Source organism: Globicephala melas, chromosome 8, assembly GCF_963455315.2.
Source record: "Globicephala melas chromosome 8, mGloMel1.2, whole genome shotgun sequence".
Taxonomy (NCBI): Eukaryota; Metazoa; Chordata; class Mammalia; order Artiodactyla; family Delphinidae; genus Globicephala; species Globicephala melas.
The window spans coordinates 53,956,095-53,976,058 of record NC_083321.1 but is presented as its reverse complement, the minus strand read 5'-3'; the positions used below and the strand labels follow the sequence as shown (position 1 = coordinate 53,976,058).

The window sequence follows — 19,964 nt, the reverse complement described above, 5'->3', positions numbered from 1 at the left end:
AACAGACACAAGGCAGCATGGAATATGAGTCATTCCAGCAAGAGGGACACAAAGAAGCCTTCACAAAGGCCTGGACCCAGAATTCAGCTGTGCTTTAGGAGAGAAAGGCCACTCCAGGCAGAGGGAATAGCTCAAGCAAAGGCTCAGAGGCAGGAAAGCACAAGTTGATTCAGACCCAGCTGGCACAGTGGGATTCCACAGACTGAGCATGGGGGCACTGACCCGGGTCAGAACAAGGGCATGGGAGCACCCACCAGGGAGCTCAGGGAACCCAGCCTTCCAGCAGGTCAGTCAGACCTGAGTTTGAATCCCAGCTGCACCACTTAGCGCTGTGTGTCCTTGGGCAATTTACTAACCCCTCTGAACTGCTATCAGCCCTTCCTGGTTCCAGCCTGTAAGGTGGCATCTGCCCCGGGGCCTGCCCCATAGGAGCTCTATCTATCCTCACCTTGGAAACAGTGTGTACCTCCTTCCGGGAGGGTGTGCCCTGATCTGCTGTCCCTGGACCTGCTGGAGGTGGCAGGGACAGGCCAGGGGTGCGTGGGCAGAGTAAGGGCTCATCTTGCAGCAGGCCACAAGGAGTCAGCTACAGCGGGGGCAGATAGCACTGAGCCTTCCTGGACAGTTCAGCCACCGCAGCCAGGGGGAAACAGGAGACAGTTTCAGTCCCATTTTTTAGATGAGAACATAAAAGGAACATGCACAAAACCTGCAGCCCATGAGCTGGACCTCAAGCCTCCAGCCTCCTCATCACACCGGGGCTTCCCAAAGCTGGCCCCACGTTAGTACTGTGATCATTTTAGGGGTCGCTCTAAATTGCTTTACGTGGCAGTAAATAAGTCAGTAAGAAAGTTATTCCCCATCCACTTCTCTCTCAAGGAGAACTCAGTTCGGTCCAGCAAGTCTTGAAACCCTCACGGCCCTTGCCCACCTACTTAACAAAGGAAGAGCCAGCCCCAGGCTCACAGCAACAGCACCTGGCTGCAACGGAAGGGATTTTTCTGTTGTTTTCATTCAGTTTTAAGATTCTTCCAGTTACCTTGTACTTAGAGAGTAATACTGACTTTCCATTTAGAGTAAACGCACAGCTTCCTTTCAAAAATATCAAGGAAGAAGGAAGGTGATTTCAAGAAATCTGTTAAGTTCCTGGTGGTGCAGGCGGAACCGTAGCATTACATCACACCTGGAGGGCAGGGTGCTGCCCAGGAAGAAGCCAAGACTGCGTTCCAGAACTGTGTGGCAGGGGAAAGTCACCTCACCTCTCTGAGCCTTGGAGCTTCCTCTAAGGGGTGGGGTAACAGAGCCAGCACTCAGGGGGCCAAGAACAGCCGAGCCCACGTGAAAAAGAGCAGCTGGAGGACTCACACTCAAGGTGACAAGACCTTTCACAAAGCTCTAGTGATTGACACAGTGTGGGGCTGGCATAGGGTAGACAAACAGACTAGAGAGCCCTCCAAGACGAGGACACCTGATTTTGACAAAAGGTGACATCACAGTGCATTAGGGAAAGGATGGTCTTTTCAATGAACGGTGCTCAGTTGACTAGCTATCCGTGTGGGAAAAGCTTCATCTTGACCCCGAACGCACACCACACTCAAAAGCAATTCCACATAGACTGCAAATCTAACCGAAAGGTAAAACAGTGAAGCTTTTTGAAGAAAATATTAGAAAAAGAGCATATCCAAATGGCCAATAGATGGAAGGAAAGTGCTGGACTTCACTAATCATCAAGGAAATGCAAATTAAAAGCACAATGAGATACCACTATGCCCTGACCGGAATGGCTGCAGGGGAAAACACTGCGCGCGCGCGCGCGCACGCGCGCACGCGTGCACACACACACACACTCTCTCTCTTTCTCTCTCTCTCTCTCTCTCTCTCCCCCAAGTCCAGCTCTTCCACGTTGGCCGTGGGAGTGTCAACTAATACAACCACTTTGCAAAAACATCTGACCGCATCAATTAAAGCTGGACAAATGCATACTCTATCATTCAGTAATTCTACTCCTAAGTAGATACTGAACAGAAGCACGTGCACATGTTCACCAAAAAACAAGTACAAGAGTGTTTAGTGTCGTAGTATTTGTTATAGATAAAAATTAGAAGCAACCCAAAATGTCCATCACCAGAAGAAAGGATGAATGTGGTGTTTAATGGAATATTATACAGTAATGAAAATGGACAAATTATTGCTGCATGCAACTCACGGGTGGCTCTCATGAGCACAATAGTAAACAAGAGAACAATACTTCGATTCCACTGATGAAAAACTGAAAAGCAGATATAAGCCATCTATGGTGAGTTGAAGGCAGGATGGTGGCTGCCTTTGGGGCTAGTGACTGGAAGGGGTAGGAGGGGGGCTTCTGGGGTTCCAGTAACACTGCTCCTTGATCTGGGTGCTGGCCGCACGGATAGGGTCACAGAGCTACGTATCTATGACTTAAGCATTGTTCTGTAGGTCAGTTGTGCTTTAATAAAATCTTAAACAGAAAAAGCCTGTGCAGGGGCCCTGGGAAGAAGGCCTAGCTGAATCTAGTGACCCCGATCCCACCAGTTTTGGGGACATTACATAGCCGTAGGGTTCTGCCTGGCACCCAGGGTGGGAAGACCCAGGGGGTGTAGAGCAGGGAAGAAGCCCAGGCTGGGTCACAGCACTAGTCCGGGCTCGGCCTTTTTCATGCACAGGCTGTGACCTCCTGCGAGCCGCCTCCTCTGTCTCTCAGGACACCTGTGGCGTTGACCCTTGAGGTGCTCAAGTCCAAGAGAGGATCCCACAAGGTCGGGGTGGCAGCCCCACACCCCACAGGGCACACACCTCCAAAGCTTCCTCTCTGAGGAGGGGGTACCAACCAGCCAGGCCCCATCCTCAGGAGATGTTCTCGGCCCTGAGGGCAGGCAGGGCGCTCAGGGAAAGGAACTGAGCTGAGGCAGAGTGGCGGTGTGGGTGCGGGAGGAGACCACAGGCAAGACTGCCCAGGATCCCAGCCAGAGGTCCCGGAAGGCCAGGCGCAGGGATCGGGCTTCATCCTGAGGTGATGGAGAGCGGGAAGGGTGCTGAGCAGGGGAGGGACTTGAGATCCACCTGGCTGCCACATGGAGAATGCACTGGAAAAGGACACGACCAGGGCAGCAAAACCGGAAGGCAGGCCAGAGAGCCTGTGTGCCCATGTGTGAACGCAGAGCTGGGTGGGAGGCAGACCCAACTCCACCTGGGGACCAGCCAGTTGCGGGAGTGAAAGGAGACTGCAGGAGGCCTGCTGCGGGTCCCTCCTCTGTGCCCCAGTTCCCACACCCCACAGTGGGTGCCCATGGCGCAGCATGGCCTGGCAGAGTGGGTGTCATCCAGGGCCGGCCGAAGGAGCCAAGCATGCCCGACAGACAAAGCTCCCCGACCCCGGCCCCGCTCCTCAACCTCCCACCACATCCCACTCCAGGCAACAGAGCCCCCTCCCCTACGCCACATGACCAGGGAAGGGCTGAACAGCTGCAGCTTGTAATTCAGGGAACAGTCAATTCCAACATGCTCGTCTTCTTTGGCACCCCACTGGGCTGGTCCTGAGCTGACAGGAGGGGGTCAGACCCTCATGGCAGTCCCAGGGAGGAGAGGCACAGGGTGACAGGCACAGACCAAGAACTAAGCCAGACACACTGTGGTCAGTGGTCCCAGAAGCAATGCATGTTGCAGGTGGGGCTATAGGGGCAGGAAGAATGGTGGTGTCTCTCCAAGATGGAACTGGACAGAGCAGGGCTGGAAGGCTAGGCGGGAATCTGCAGGGGGAGCACGCAGGCAGGATGCACTGCAGGTGGAGGGAAGGCCAGGGTGCAGAGCTTTGAGTGGGGAAGCTGGCAGGACCGGGTTTGCAAGACTGGGATGCCGGCTTTGGGAAGTGGGCTCTCACTGAGGGGATGGGGCAGCCAGGGAGGGGTGGAGGGGTGAGACCGAGGGTCAGGTGCTGAAGTAGTAACGTGGGCCAGGGAGAGCCTCAGCCAGAGCCAGGGCAGGGAAGGCCAGAGGCCAGGGAGGGGGCCTGGAGCCTCAGAGTTTGGGTTTTATCAATGAGTTCCTTCCCTTTTATTGTAGAGCCACTCCCACTCCTCTCTTGCCCCACGAGCCACCGTTTCATTAACATGCTCAACACATCTCTCTGTGTCCGACTGTGGTTGTGTTGTGGCCTCCCAGGACCCCATCTCCCCCATGCACCATGTGCTGAGGAACGGATGGCAGGGTGGTGGGGGAGAAGGGGCGAGAAGCGTGAGCTGCGTAGGGGCCACGGGGGCTCCGGCAGCAGAACCAGGGGGCCAGGCCCAGTGAGTCACTCTGGCCAAGGCCAAGTAGGCGTCACCGGGACTGGGAAATCCTGTCTTTCTTCTCCACTGCCCTCCCCTTATGGTTTCTATCTGTGTCCAATCCAGTCTCCACCCAGCTGCAGTGAGCTTTCTAATACGTAAACCCTACCAAGCGCTCTGTGCTAAGAGACAAGTGGGTCTGGAGGGCAGGGCCAGGCGTGTTTGGGGCTCAGGGTCCCTCGCTGGTCCTGGGGTGCTGGTGTCCCCCGGCCGGCCGTGTATATGAGGGGAAAGCTAGCCTCGGGGCTGGCTCGCTGTGTGGCCCTGGCTGAGTCCCCAGGCCTCTGCCCCTCAGCGGTTCCCACTGGGACTTGGGTGTTGTGAGGAGGGGGCCGGGGAGCCTCAGTAAGCAGGTGAGATCCAGCTGGATCTGCCGGGCATCAGCAGGGACAGGAAGAAGCTGGGAACCTTCGTGGGCAGCAGGCTGGCCAAGGCTCGGCATCGGGCAGGGTGAGCAGCTGGCTTGGGCACTGAAGGTCACTGGGCCTGGGAAACCCAGCCCAGCAGCATATCTGGTGAGAAAGTGCAGAGGGAGGGGCAGGCGCCACTGAGCGCCGGAGCAGCAGCGGCTGTTTCTTACCCTACTGGGGCGGGGTAGACACCTGCAGCTCACAGGTGCTGTTCACTCCCCACAGGGGAAACAACCTACAAAAATGAGACTTGATCAGGTCACTGAAGCTGCCTCAGATCCACTGGGCTGTGTGACCTCAGGCAAGACCCTGCCCTCTCTGGCCTGCAGGCTCTCACCATTGAATGGTGGAGAGGGGGACACTTCTTGCTCTTTTCCAATCAGCTATGTTTGTCACCAGGACAGCCTCTTTTTCTGCTTCCTGCATAGGTAGTCTGTGCCTCTCGCACCATCTGCCTCCAAGAACCAAGGTTGGAAACCTGGTGGGATGGTGCCCATTTCTCAGACTGGGAAACTGAGGCTCAATTCCTAGGTCAAACTCCTGCACACCCTCAGAAATGAGCTGTACTGTTCTCATTGCACAGATGAGGCCCAGGGGGCGTAGAGAGGGAAGAGGTGCATTCAGGACAGTCAGGAGCCTGCCTCATGTCAGGGCTCTGCTCTGCCTGGCCCACCACTCCCTCCCTCGAGCAAAGGCAGCGACCCACTCATCAGCTCCAGGGAGTCCCACTCAGCCGCATGCTCCCATTCAACCTTCCCACACCTGCTCTGCGCCTGGCCAAGGGGGCAGCGAAAAGTCGGACCAGGCTCAGCCCGGGAGGTCAGCCTGGTGGAGGAGAGACAGCAACCCCAGCACCAGCCAGAGAGATCTGCTCTAAGAGGGCAGTGATGCGTTCAGACGGGGCAGGAAAGGCTCGAGGAGGAGGCGGCATCTAAGCAGGAGCTCATAGGGTGGGCTGTGATTTTTAAGAGACAGAACTGGAAGGTTCAGAGGAAGACGGAACCTCCTGGGAGGAGGAAACCATTTAGGCAAGGCGGGAGGACAGGGTGCAGGGGAGAGGAAGAAAGGGCTAGCAAGGCAACACTGCCACAGCCAGGTTATGGGGACCCTGAAAGCCAGGCTAAGGACTCGGGAGAGTGCCAGGGTGTGAGCTGGGCTCCTGGAGGATTCACAAGAAGTCTGGATGGAAAGGAGGCCAGGACGCAGGCAGGGAGACCAGGCTGTAGAAATGGACCTGCAAAGCATGGCCTTGGCCATGGAGATCCATGCAGACCCACACTGGGCCAGGGGCCGCAGCACACAACCAGGCGCTATCTGGGGGTCTGGCTGGGGGTCCTTCCTTGGAGGCACCAGGAGGCTCACGACCTCCCAGGATGACAACCACGTCTCTGGGCAAGCGGCGTGCTGGCGGCACTTCCGGGCCCCATGTCACATTCCTGCCCGAAGCAGCCTTGAACGCCAGTGCCTCCTCCTCCCCGTGCCCAGAGGAGAAATCAGAGCCTCGGAATGTCCCGTCCACATCCTTATCTTCAGATGGGGAGAATGAGGCCAGAAAGGGACAAGAACAGTTACCTCTTTGTGCCTCAGAGCTCTCATCTATGAAATGCAGGTCTCCCACTCTGCTGGCCCAACCTGCCCTCACCCCTGGCTCCCCTCACACATCTCTGCTCTAGGCAGGGCTTAGCCCCAGCTGTCCTTGGTATACGCATCTGCGAAATGGGGCTCCCAGCCTGGCCTTCACAGGGTGACGGTGGGGATCAAGTGACCCTGCACAGCACTGGGGCTAGTGAATGAATGTCTGAGATGCACTCCACTCTGGAAGACTTAACCTACTCTTATGTTAAGGACCCCAGGATGGGGTCTGGTCTCTGGGTCAACCCGTGGGGACACGCCAGCACACTCCCCTCTTCCAAACATCCCTGAGCTCTGCCTACTGTGGCCTCAGGCTGGGCTCGGGGCCAGAGCTGCAGCAGCCCAGGCTCTGCCGGCAAAGGCTCCTATGCTGAGGCGGAAGCAGACACTGAGGGTGACCCCCTCGGGGAAGCAGCTGTGGGCACCCATGGCGCCTGCAATGACACTGCAGTTGGCTCCTGTGGTAGGCTGAATAACTGCTCCCCAAAATGCCAACATCCCAATCCCTGGAACCCGAGAATGTTACCTTAGACGGCAAAAAAGACTTTGCAGATGTAATTAAGGATCTTGAGATGGAAAGATTATCCTGGATTATCCGGGTGGGCCCTAGATGTAATCACAGGTGTCCTTAAGAGGGGGACAGAGGGAGATTTGACTCCAAAAGAGGAAAAGGCAATGAGGTTACGGAAGTAGAGAGAATGGGGTGATGAGGTCGTGAGGAACGCCGACAGCCACAAGGAACAGAGGCTCCCCTGGAGCCTCCAGAGGCAACCAGCCTGACACCTTAATTTTAGCTCATAAGACTCTTTCCAGACTTTTGACTCCAAAACAGTAAGAGGATAAATTTGTGTTGTTTTAAGCCACTAAATTGGTGTTCATTTGTTACAGCAGCGAAAGGCAATGTATACCATTAGTATCATTCCTGTGGGTAAGTATGTAGTCTCACACCTCTCTCCTGCTCAAGGAAGTGAGTGAGCGAGGATGAACTGCTCCAATGGAAAACAAAGCCACCCCAAACTCCAGTGTCTTAGTTACTATATTATTAGTAACACACCAGTTGAGTCCTACCACCGCACCCTGACTAGCAGAAGTTACCCAGCAGTGGGCAATGGGGCAGGGGCTGGCTGGGCAGGGGCAGGCAGATCAGGCCAGCAGGCTCTCTGCCTTTTGTCCCCCAGGCTGCAAGATCCTGAGGCCATCCTGGGCATACCCTGAAAGTGCTGGCCGGCTGGGTACCAATGAATGGGCTTGGTCTAGTCCGGCCACCAGTCCCCTGTCTCACAGCTGACCACATGCACCATTGTGGCAGAAAACCACAGTCCACGCCCACAAGCCACCATGGCCCCAGCCAGTGGCACCCTCATACCCCTGGTCCTGGGAAAGCTGAGACCCCTAGAAACACATCCCTGAACAATCAGAACGGGGAGCAATAGCTCGGGCCATTACAGGCCAGCAAATGTTCACATTTCGCAACTTCCTACGTCCAAGCCTGAAGGCTGGCTTCCTAAAAAAACCTGGATTAGAACCCCAAAGGGACTTGGCCCATTTTGCCATTAGTGAACAGGGAAAGGCAAGGCCTGAGGCCAAAGTGAAGTCAGCAGCTCGGCCTGAACTAAAGTGAGGCAATCCCAGGGCATCACCATCGACCCAGGGAGGAGAAGAAGCTGCAGAGTCTGCGGTCCTCAAGGCGAGGCCCGGGAGGCCAGCCAAGGAATGTTTTGAGCAGAAAGGGCGAGGCATGAAGGGGCAGAAGAGGTCTCCGGAGGGGCTAGAGGGGTGGAGGGGAGGGGGTTCTAAAGGCACTCAAAACACTTGAGGACCCTGGGGCAGAGAAAGTCAGGCGTGAGGTGAGAAGACCAGCAGCAGACAGACTTCTCACCTGCCAGGCCCCGATAGTGAGCCCCGCCACAGGAGGGCTGAGTAGGCCACAGTTCTCAACCACTGAAGCCAAGAGGGGCTTCCACTTCAATGGGAGAGACCCTGTTTCCTTTCACCCTTCTCCTCCCAAAGTCGGCCCCTCCTTCCTCTGGGTTGTCCCTCCCCCAGGGAAGAAGGGATTAAGTGGTGCTGACTGTTAGGTACTATTAGTTATAATGACTACCAGACACCATGTACTTCGTTTCGGGACTTAACTTCATCATCAACCCTTAAATCCCTATGACTAGGCAGCATTTACCCCCATTTTGCATATGAGGAAACTGAGACTCACAGGGGAAGTTCCCTGTCTCAAGGTCACGTGCAGAGCCAGTCTCAGCGAGGAGGAGGCGTGACACAATGACAGGCCCTGCAGGTAGGAGAGGTCATGGAGACAGGCTTCCCTGTGGCCACTGGGGCCTCCGGGAGGGCCACCTGTTCAGGGATCAGGGCTTCAGGGCTGTCCTGAGAGCCCACAGGGAAGGCAGGGGCAGAAGCAGCCAGAGACAGCACTGGCCTGGGAGCAGTGGCCTGGATGTCATCCGCCGAAGCCCACAGGCCTCTCACACTTCATCAACTTCCCCCAAACCCGCTCCACCCCCAGTGGTGGCTCCGTCTCAGATAGGGCTCCCCTCCCCCCCTCCCCCCTGCTCCACCACCCCTCCTGTGCAGGCTCTGGGAAGCCCTATCAGATGCCCCCCTCAGGTGCCAAGCCTAGCCCTGGGTGGGGAGCTGGGGAGGGGAGAGGCGAGGGGAAAGAGGAAGGGGCCTCCCACTGCTCGGGGCTCCCTAGCAACTCACCCACCACAGAGCCAAAGACGACACTTCTGGGATGCACTTCTGATGATTTAATGCCCCTCCCTATGGGCTATCATTCAGTTACGTTTCCAGGCCTCTACCCATCTATTCCTTGGGCCTGCAGTGCCCTGCCCTTGCTTTTCTGCTTGGTGAACTTTCCATCCTTCAGCACCCAGCACCGATATATCCTTTGCAGTGAAACCTTCCCCAGTTCCTGGGCAGGGACTGGCACCCAGCACTGGGTGCAAATCTGGGCAGGGCCTTCTCGGTTTGACCCATCTGCCTCGTCGGTCAGAAGAGAGGTTCCTCAGGGCGATGACCCCACCTAAGCACATCCACGTCCAGGCTCCCAGCTCTGGCCTGAAGCAGCAACAGCTGGGCCCAGCTTGCCCCACCCTCAGCCTGGGAAAGCAGCCAGGCCTCCCCACCCCCACCCCAGGACTCTGGGGACTGCAGCAAAGGCTAGGCCCAAAGACCCTGGGTGGGAGGCTTTCAATCCTTGCAGCAGAATACAGTAGTTTCTTCAGGAGGCCTCACACTCATAGGGTAGGCTGAGCCCCACACTCAAACACCCTCCCTTCCAGGAAGTCTGCCCAGATTTCTCCCTCCCCAGAATCCTACAAATAACTGCCCTGGGCACTTCTCTCTTCGAAGCTGGTGTAGGGAGAGGATTCTGGTTTGAGAGCCAGGGCAACCCAGCTGCAAATTCTGGTTCAGCAACCCTGAGAGAGAGAGTAGGTCACTTCACCCTCTGTGCCTCACTCTCCTCCACCCTGTGGGGTCTGGGGCTGAATCCCACCACAGGAAATGAAGCCTGGCGAGAACTTGGCACCTGTTAACGATCCGTCCTGCTTCACCTCTGGAACCCAGGTGGGTCTCCTCAGATGCCCAACTCTGAAAGGTGGTGGCAGGATCAGAGCAGCCCAAGATCCATTCTCCCCCAGCTGTCCCTGCCTCCCTGGCCCCCTCACACACACACCCAAGCCCAGCAGCCCAGGAGAAAAGGCCCCTATTCAACCTGGGAAGATGGTGAGGAAGGGAATCGATTGTGGCCTTGCCCCCTTTCCCAAGCCGGGGGACGGAGGATGGGGAGGTACCCGGGAGGGGTTGTGGAATTGAATGGGCGGAGGCCTGGGAAGGGACACGAAAGGGGAATTGTGAGGAAGAGGAGGGCAAGGGCCGGTCAAGCCCCAGGAGGTAAACCCCGGCGCGTAAGCACCATGAAACCAGCTCCGGACACTCGGGTACAGTGGGAAGAGGCCCCTAGCCTCAAGCAGGGGTGGGGACGAACCCCCGGGGCCGGGGCGGATCCTGGAGGTCCCCGCCCGCCCCCCCCCCGGGGCCTCAAAGCCAGCGCTCACCTCCTTCCTCCCCGGCTGCAGGATGTGCAACCCCACACCCAGCGATTCGCGCTCACAGGGCACGCGCTGGCCCTCGCTGCACCCATAACACACACACACACACACCTCCGAAACACACACATGAACACGCGCGCTCACACACACCTCCCTCTGCGCAGCGCCTCCTACCTGCCGCGCCGCCGCGGGACCAGCGGACTCGGGGATGCCGGGCTCGGCGCTGGCACTGGAGCGGAAGCTGAACCGGCCCCCTCAGCTGCCTCTGGCTCCGGCCGGAGATCAGCTGGGGCTGGCCTGGGGCGGGGCTCGAGCTAGGACTCCCGGGCGGCCGGGCCCGCCCAGCGGCCTCCGCCCATTGGGGGGACAGAGGCGTGGTTTCCAGCTGGGCGGGAGGGCCAGGATTGCAGCGCATGCGAACTGGCGCCGAGCTGTGAGGCGAACGGGCAGGAAGGTGGCTGCAGAGCTCCCGCTGGAGAGTAGACGAGGATTTGGGGGCCTGCGCGGCGCAGCCCGACCCCTCTCGGCTTGATCGGGCCCGCGTTCTCCGGCCCCTCCCTCCCAGCATCTCCGGGAGTTCCCCAGAGCCCAGCCTAGGTCGGCACCGAGGCAGGGGGCTGGGAAAAGAAGGACTGGAAGAGGCGAGCGCTATCTCCATGTCCATATCCATCCCCAAGATTCTGGATGGAGGAGCGGGACCCAGACCCCAGGAGTCACAAGGAGGGCCCTTGTCAGATGGGGAAAGCAAGCTCCAGGCCCGTATTGAGTATTTATTTACTCAATATGCTATGATGGGGCGACAGCAGGAGGGGCATGTATCCCACATAAGACTGAGAAGGTTTGTGAGTGACCAGCCCTAGCACACAGTAGGGGCTCTGGGATGGCAGGGCAGACGTGTTTGTTATGCTCATCCGAGGCCTGTGTCAGCCCACTTCGCAGATGGAGAAGCTCAGACCCACTCATCTCTCCTTCCAGTGTTCCCAGTGTACCTCTAAGTCACTCTGACTAATCAGCCCCCCTTTTGTATTTCCGACTGTTGGAGCCACAAGAGGAGTGTTTCGTGGTGGTTGCAAGAATGTACACTGGACTCACTGCCTGGGCTCCTACTAGCTGTGTGACCTTGGACAAGTGACCCAAACTCTCTGTGCCCCAGTCACCTCACCTATAAAATTATTATAGTAGCACCCACTCCATGCTGTTGTTGTGGGGATTAAATGGACTGAGCCATGTAAAACCCCTAGAGTGGGCCCTGACTCAAAGTAAGTGCTCTCGATGTTATTTCAATCTAGCCCAACCCCCTCATTTTCTGAAGACACTGGGTCCCAAGAGCAGAGACATGTACACATGGCTGGTTAGAAGCCCAGCCATCCTAGGATGTTAGAACTGGAAGGGCCCACCTCAGAGCCCATCTCTGGCAGCTCCCACCTTCTCTGACAGATGAGGAAAGAGACCTAGAGAGGGACAGTGACCTGTCCAGGGCACCCAGCCTGGTGCAGTGGGGGAGGCATTGGCCCTGCTCTTGTTGAGGGTTAAGATGGAGAGGTTTCCAGACAAGCCAGGAAGAGCTTGGTCTCCCAAAAAATTGGGGGAAGGGGCTGGGGATGATGCTCTGGCCCCAGGTCCCTGCTGGTCGGTTGCTATAAACTGATTCCCATGCCATCACGGGGCCTGCTGTGCAGGTGCTTTTCCCATGTAATTCTCACAACCACCTTGGCAGGAGCCCTCATTAGCCCCATTTTACAGATGATAGAACTGAGCCTCAGGAGATGCCCCGGTCACACAATCAGGAAATAGCAGAACTGGGATCCTCCCTACCCTGTCTGACTCCACTCATGCCCTTCCCCTCTTCCTCCTCCTCTATCCCCCTCCTCCTCTTCTCTCCCCCAGGGAAAGGCCACCTCTGATGGCTTCTTGACTGGATGTCCAACCTCTGCTGCATCCCCCTGTAACTGGGAGCTCATTTCCTCACAGGGCAGCCCTTTCTACTTGTCTTGGGAGAGTCTCTGTCACCCAGAGCTGTGACCTAGTTCCCTCTTCCTAGCTCTGCAGGACTCCATAGCCTCCACCCCACCAGAGCCCTGGAGAGAATCTTCTTTGCTACAGGCCAGCAAACCCCTATCTTCACTGCTCCTGTATGTAACGAGTTTCCCAAGTGAAATCCTTATAATAATAATTTCTTTTAAAAATCCCAACAGATCTAATTGTCTAGCTATTGTTTGAGAACCCTAAAGGAAGCCCCTTGGCATGGGAAATGGCTCAACACGAAGGCTCCTAACGCCTGGTGTCTTAGGGTAAAATATTCAAGTAACCATTCAAGTTCCCCCACACCCATCTAGCCAAGGGGACGGGATCGCAGGGAGAGAAGTGGAGTTGGACATACAGAACTTTTCAGGACATGCAGAACTAATAGTATTCTCCTGAGAGTTTGAGAAATGGGAGAGTCACACTGGACTCCAGGGGAGAGCACACACCATGGAAAATAGGGATATGAAGGACAAAATGAACTTTGAGTTGCTCTTAATTCCATGCTACTCTGAAACACTGCTTATATTTTGTTAGTATCCTGGATATTATTAAGAACCAGCCAAAACCAAGTGGGATTTATTCAGGAATACAAAGTTGGTTTAATAACAGGAAATCCATTAATAGCATTAGTTTGCTAGGGTTGCCATAAGAAAGTACCACAAACTGGGCAGCTTAAACACAAACTTATTGTCTCACAGATCTGGTGGCTAGAAGTCCAAGATCAATGTGTCATCAGGGTTGGGTCCTTCTGAGGGCTGTGAGGGACAATCTGCTCCGTGCCTTTCTCCTAGCTTCAGGTGGTTTGCTGGCAATCTTTGGCACTCCTTGGCTTGTAGACACAACACCATGATCTACGCCTTCATGTTCACATGTGTTCTCCCTGTGTGTCTGTCTATCTCTGTGTCCAAATTTCCCCTGTTTATAAGGACACCAGTCATATTGGATTAGGGTCCTTCTAATGACCTCATTTTAATTTGATCACCTCTGTAAAGACCCTATTTCCAAATTTACATTATGAGGCACTGGAAGTTAGACTTCAACATCTTTGGGGGGACACAATTCAACCCATAACCAGTATGTACCATATTAATGAACCTAAGGGGAAAACCATGATTTTTTTCTCTAGATGCCAAGAAAGCCTTTAACAAAATTCAACACCGATTCACAATAAAAACATTCAATGAAATAGGAAGTGAGGGATACGTTCTCAACACAATAAAATGTAGTCCTAAAGCCGACATCTTATTTAATCAAGAAACACTGGAAGCACTTCCACTAAGACCAGAAACAAGGCAAGAATAACCTCTATCTACACCACTATTCCACATCGTACTAGAGGTATTAGCTAATGCAATTAAACAAAATAAATCAACGTAAGGCCTAAGACTGAGTAAAGAAAAAAAAAACTATATCTATTTGCAGATGATATAATGTTATACCTGAAAAAAAGAGAAAAACCGGAGAACCAATGATAAAACTAATTCAAATAGTGAAAGAGTTCAGTGAAGTAGCAGGATTCAAAATTAAAATACAAAATTCAACGGCCTTTATATATACAAATAATAAACAAAGGTCATAAGGATAGATAAAACACATTTCATAATAAAAACAAAAAAAGATTAAGTGCTTAGGAACAAATTTAATGAGAAATGCATAAAACCTACATGAGGAAAATTTTAAAACATTCTTGAAAGACACCAACTAAGAACAAATGGAAAGATATCCCCTGTTCTTGAATTTTATGACTCAACATTATAAAGATGTTGGTTCTCCCTAAGTTAATTTGTAAATTCAATACAATCCCAATAAAAATACCAGCAAGCTCTCTTATGAAGATAGACAAGATGCAAAGTCCATATGGAAAGATAAACATGCAAGAATGGGAACACTGAAAAAGTAATACTATGAGGAGGAAATAGCTTTAGCAGACATAAAACAATAAAAGCTTCTAAAATTAAAAATGGGTGGCTGGGCTTCCCTGGTGGCGCTGTGGTTGAGAATCTGCCTGACAATGCAGGGGACACGGGTTCGAGCACTGGTCTGGGAAGATCTCACATGCCGCGGAGCAACTGGGCCCGTAAGCCACAATTACAGAGCCTGCGCGTCTGGAGCCTGTGCTCTGCAACAAGAGAGGCCGCGATAGTGAGAGGCCCGCGCACCGCGATGAAGAGTGGCCCCCGCTTGCCACAACTAGAGAAAGCCCTCCCACAGAAACGAAGAACCAATACAGCAATAAATAAATAAATAAATAAATAAATAAAATGGGTGGCAGACTTCCCTGGTGGCACAGTGGTTAAGAATCCACCTGCCAATGCAGGGGACATGTGTTCGAGCCCTGGTCCAGGAAGATCCCACATGCCGCGGAGCAACTAAGCCCGTGTGCCACAGCTAGTGAGACTGCGCTCTAGAGCCTGTGCTCCGCAACAAGAGAAGCCCGCGCCGCAAGGAAGAGTAGTCCCCGCTCGCTGCAACCAGAGAAAGCCCACACGCAGTAATGAAGACCCAATGCAGCCAAAAATAAAATAAACAACCGCCTCACTCTCCCCAGGACCCCTTCTGCCCCTCAGATCCCTTCTCCCACAGCCAACTGAACTTTCTAGAATACAAATCCAATTTCTTATCTATAGCTTCAAACTCTTGAGACCAGGAGTAAAGAAAGAAAAAAAAAAGACATTTTAAAAACGTCATTTCTGTGTTCTTGGGAGTATGAGAACTAACCTTTCGGAAAGACTGCTCTTCAGCTGGGAGAATAGGTTAATGGGCCTGTTTGTTCCTCCAAGGCCAGGCTGAGTCTAGGCTGGAGGGGAGGAGAGGGTCGTCACCACTACAGAATCATTCTGCGAATGACCGTCCCAGGGTGGAGAGAGGCCAGCTCCAACAACTGTTACGACGTTGAGTCAAGGCTAACACGTTGAGAGTTCTCCACCCCCACCGCGAAAGCCGGGCAGCCAGCCCGGGAGGCCCCTTCAAAGCCGGTGGTTCTGCTCTCCCGGCTTCAGCCTCCGGCTCAGAGCCCAGCCTTGACGGGCGGAGTCCTCACTCTGCTTGGGCAGCGCCGGGTGGGGCTTCACTCAGGGCCCGAGCAGACAAACAGTCGAAGTAGTTATTGTTCAAACCCCAGAGCATCCGCTCCCCAGGGCTGCATTCCGAGCTGGGGTCGGGCCTGGGGCCCTCACTGTGCGACGCTGGAGCCACTGCGCCTTTCTGGCCCGCTTTCCCTTCCACTGGGGCTGGGGGCAGGGAAGGCATCTCTCTGGGCCCTTCAGGCTCGGACTTGGTCTCCCCAGAATCATTATTTGCTCTTTTCTTCCGGGTTTGAGGGAGGGGATAGGTATGGCATCTGGGTGGAGGAAACTGAGGTAGGGCCTTACCTTTGAGCTCCACCCTCCCCTCCTGCTTCGAAGGGTTACTGCCTCCTGCTCCCAAATGCCGCTGAGATGGGTTGAGGGGGTTTTCCCTTGCTGAAGACACAAATAATGTCATGGCTGTGTGTGTGTGTGTGTGTGTGTGTGTGTGTGTGTGTGTGTGTGTGTGTGTGTGTGTGTGTGTGTGTGTGTGTGTGTGTGTGTGTGGCAAACTGCTGTCTGCCTCCTTCTCTCTGGAGCCTAGAGACCTGGCCTCTGGCCTTGTGCCGCTGCAGCCTTCGGCTCTGGGTGTGGTGGACGTCAGGCATGGTGCCCGGGGCAGTGGTCAGGGCCCAGGAATGGCAGGCAGGAGGCCCGGTCATTTACTTACCTGGGCCTCAGTCTCCACATCTGCCCAATGGGGATGATAATAATCTCTGTTCCCTGGATGGGGGGAGGATACAAGGAAGTCAGGGGCTTGGAGGTGCTTTATAACATGATATCTCGACATATTAATTTAGGTGTTTAAAAATATCTTAACATTTTTTTCTTGCATTGCTTTTAGATTCGGTCCTAGGTACATTTTTATTTCTATTATAAATGGTACTTTTACAAATGACTTTTCCTGATCGCTTGTTACTACTATATAGAAGTTAAATTGATTTTTGTACATTGATTTTGTACTGGAAGACTTGGTACATTTAAAAATTATTTTAATTAATTAACTGTAGGATTTGTGTGTGTGTTTTGGTGGGTTTTCTAAGTAGGCTAATGGTTCTCAATGAGGTGTACTGCCCCCTGGGGGGAGATTTGAAAATTTGTAAGGGAGTTTTTTGTTGTGCCCAAGAATTTACACATCATAATTCATACAATTTTATTTGTCTTTTATTAACCTTTTATATTACAATAAAAGAATTGTATTGAGTTTTGGAAAATATATGTGTGGACAGATTATATTCTCTAAGAATTTCATTTCAGAATAGGGAGTATAGCATTAATTTTGTGGGGAAATTGGATCTGATAGGGTTGCAAGCCTCTGAAGTTCTGATAATTTTCTTTCTTTTTTCAAGTCATTATCATTTTATTTTTTTATTGTTTGGCTGCCCTGCATGGCTTGTGGAATCTTAGTTCCTGGACGACCCATGTCCTCGACAGTGAAAGGGTGGAGTCCTACCTACTGGACCACCAGGGAATTCCCTCATTATCATTTTAAATCTTTATCTTGCCTTGCTGTGCTCTCAAGCCTTGGACAATGTTGAACAGTGGTGATGATGGACACGTCTAGTCTTTTCTGACTCTTAAAGGAAATGCTTTCACCTTTTACCAAGATTTTCTTTAAATCACGAACGGATGTTGAATTTTATCAAACATTCCCTCCCCCCGCCACGTCTGAGAGATTCATATTTCTCTTGATGTGATGTGCCACATTGACAGATATTCCTTTTTTATCCATGTAGTCTGATTCCTTTTCTAATGCTAAGCCCACCTCAAATTTCTGAGATAAATCCATCTGGGTGCTCTGACATCCTTTTTACATACTGCCACATTGTCTACTAGCGTTTCGTATAGGATTTTGCATCTGTGTTTGTTAGTGAGACAGCCCTATCATATTCCTTGCTCGTTGGGTTCTTGTCAGCTAGGCCGGCCTGGTGAAGGGAGTTGGGAGCACAGGCTCCTGGGGCCCAGATTTACCCAGACCCAAAGACCAGCCGCCCGCCTTCGCAAGGAAACTGTATGCAGGGCGCACCCCCTGGCGGCTTCGGGGCGCAAAAGAGCCCGATGAGCCAGGCGAGGGGAAGGGACCAGGTAACATCAGGGGGTGCCAGGGCTGCGCGGGCCGTAGGCCTTCGCTGGGCCTGGTGACAGTGAGCAGCCCAGCTTCAGAGATGGATTGACCAGGACCCAGAGTGACAAAGTAGGCCTATAAATGTGGCGTCCTGACTCTTCTGAGCTGTGAGTTTCCTGAATCGTAATCTCTTTACCCATAAAGTGGGGATAATCCACCTGCCTGTCAGGAAAATGGGAGGAAGTTGTCACAGCACAGAATTCAGACTTTTCCAAGGACACAGAGGCGTCCTCTCCCGACTCCTCAGCCTTCTTGTTTTCTTGTCTGTTACAAGCATTTGATAAATGGCAAGTGGGAAGAGAATTCAGGGTTAATGATACTCAGCTGTCCAGAATGAGTTCACATCACAGAGGTCCGTGTGAAGGAATCACATCTGTTAATTTATTAATTTTTGTTCATTATTTCATTATTGTTCATTTATTCAACAAATACTTATTGGACACCGTCGTATGAGAAATAATGGCCCCCAAAAGATGTCTAGGCCCTAATCCCTGAAACCTATGCATATGTTAGGTTACATGGGAAAAGGGAATTAAGGTTATAGATGGAATGAAGGTTGCTGATCAGCGGGCTTCCCTGGCGGTGCAGTGGTTGAGAATTTGCCTGCCGATGCAGGGGACACGGGTTCGTGCCCCGGTCCGGGAGGATCCCACATGCCGCAGAGCAGCTAGGCCCATGAGCCACAACTACTGAGCCTGCGCGTCTGGAGCCTGTGCTCTGCAACAAGAAAGGCCACGACAGTGAGAGGCCTGCGCATCGCGATGAAGAGTGGCCCCCGCTTGCCACAACTAGAGAAAGCCCTCGCGCAGAAACGAAGACCCAACACAGCCAAAAATAAATAAATTTATAAAAAAAGAAAAAACAGGAAGATAATCCTGAATTACCCAGGCAGACCCAGTGTGATCAAAGAGTCCTCATAAATGAAAGGGGAGGCAGAAGAGTCGGAGGATATGGGACCAGTGGAAGCAGAGGTCAGAATGATGTGACTGCTGGCTTTGAAGATGAAGGGAGGCCACAAGCCAAGGAGTGTGGGCACACTCTAGAAGCTGGAAAAGGCAGGGGAATAAATTCTGCCCTAGAACCTCCAGAAGGAATGCAGGCCTGCTGACACCTTGACTTTTATCCCAGCAAGACTCATTCTGGACTTCTGATATGTAGGGCTATAATAACTGTGTTTGTGTTTTTAAGCCAGAAAGTCTGCGGTAATTTGTTACAGCAGCAATAGGAAACTGATACACTCTCCCGATGGATACAGTTCACGCCACTCGGACAGATGGGCACAAATGAGTGGGCACATCATTCATTTGTTCACCCCTAAAGCATTTAGGAAGTATTTACTATGAGCCAGACTCTGCTCAGAAGCAAGGCCGGCAAGGGACAAGTGGCCAAGGCACTGGGACTGCAGAAAGGGTGTTTGGATGGTGCCTTTCCTCCTGCTCTTTCCACCTCCCAGAGCCAAGAGTGAGCCTGCAAGATGCCAGGGCCTCCCTCTGCGGGGTAACACCCGACGTGATTCAAACATGGTACCTCCCTCTGGGAGCAGTCAGTCTGGTTGGGGGGAAACAGGGATCAGAGAGGACACATTAGGTTACCTGGGATAAGGCAAGGCTGCCCTAACAAAGTGCTGACAAAATCCCAGAGGCTCAAAAAACATAAAGGTTTATTTTGTTCTTCTCAATAGTTTGAGCTGAGTATTCCAGGTCAGTCTATGGGCAGCCCGGCTTCCTGGAGTGAACTGGGAAGCCCTCTTGTTTCCCTGCCTTCCTCTAGGCCAGTGGTTCCCACCACAGGTGACTTTGCTCACCAGAGTACATTTGGCAATGTTTAGAGATATATTTGGCTGTCATGACTCGGGGTGTGATTCTAGCATCTACTGGGCAGACGACACGCATACGGCTAAATGCTCTCTCATGCTCAGGAACCGCCCTACCCCAAATGGCAATAGTGTCAAGTCACAAGACCAGCCCAGATAAAAGGGGTGAGGAGGAGTTCCAAAAATTTGTGGCCATATTTAACCTACCACATGGCATTTGAGGTGGTAGGGAGTTTTCCCAGCAGGTAAGAAGTGGTGTAAAGAGGGAGAGGGCACTCTGGGCAGAGGTACAGAGGTGGGACTAAACAGGACATGTCTGGGAAACATTCCACGTTTTGTGTCGTTGGAAGGGTAAATATTGGGAGTTGAAGGTGCAAAGATAAATTAGAGGTTCCTGAGAAGGGCCTTGAATGCCGTACCTGGAGTTTTAACTTGATCCTTTGAAAGCTTTGACCAGTCTGTATGTGTTTTCAAGAGTCCA

At 53.0% G+C, this 19,964-nt stretch overlaps 1 protein-coding gene across 3 annotated transcripts in view; it reads right to left on the bottom strand.

Annotated features, from left to right (window-relative positions):
* The window catches only part of CAPN5 (calpain 5), a 57,501-nt gene extending 42,017 nt beyond the window's left edge, over window positions 1–15,484 (bottom strand). The window contains exon 1 of one of the 3 annotated variants that reach the window (XM_060303751.2): window positions 15,199–15,484. The gene's annotated coding sequence lies outside the window, so the exon portion shown is untranslated. Of the gene's footprint in view, window positions 1–10,461; window positions 10,581–10,629; window positions 10,776–15,198 lie in introns of those variants that run through there. The other 2 variants (XM_030835992.2, XM_060303750.1) reach the window with 2 other exon arrangements.
* Window positions 15,485–19,964: the final 4,480 nt, after the last annotated feature.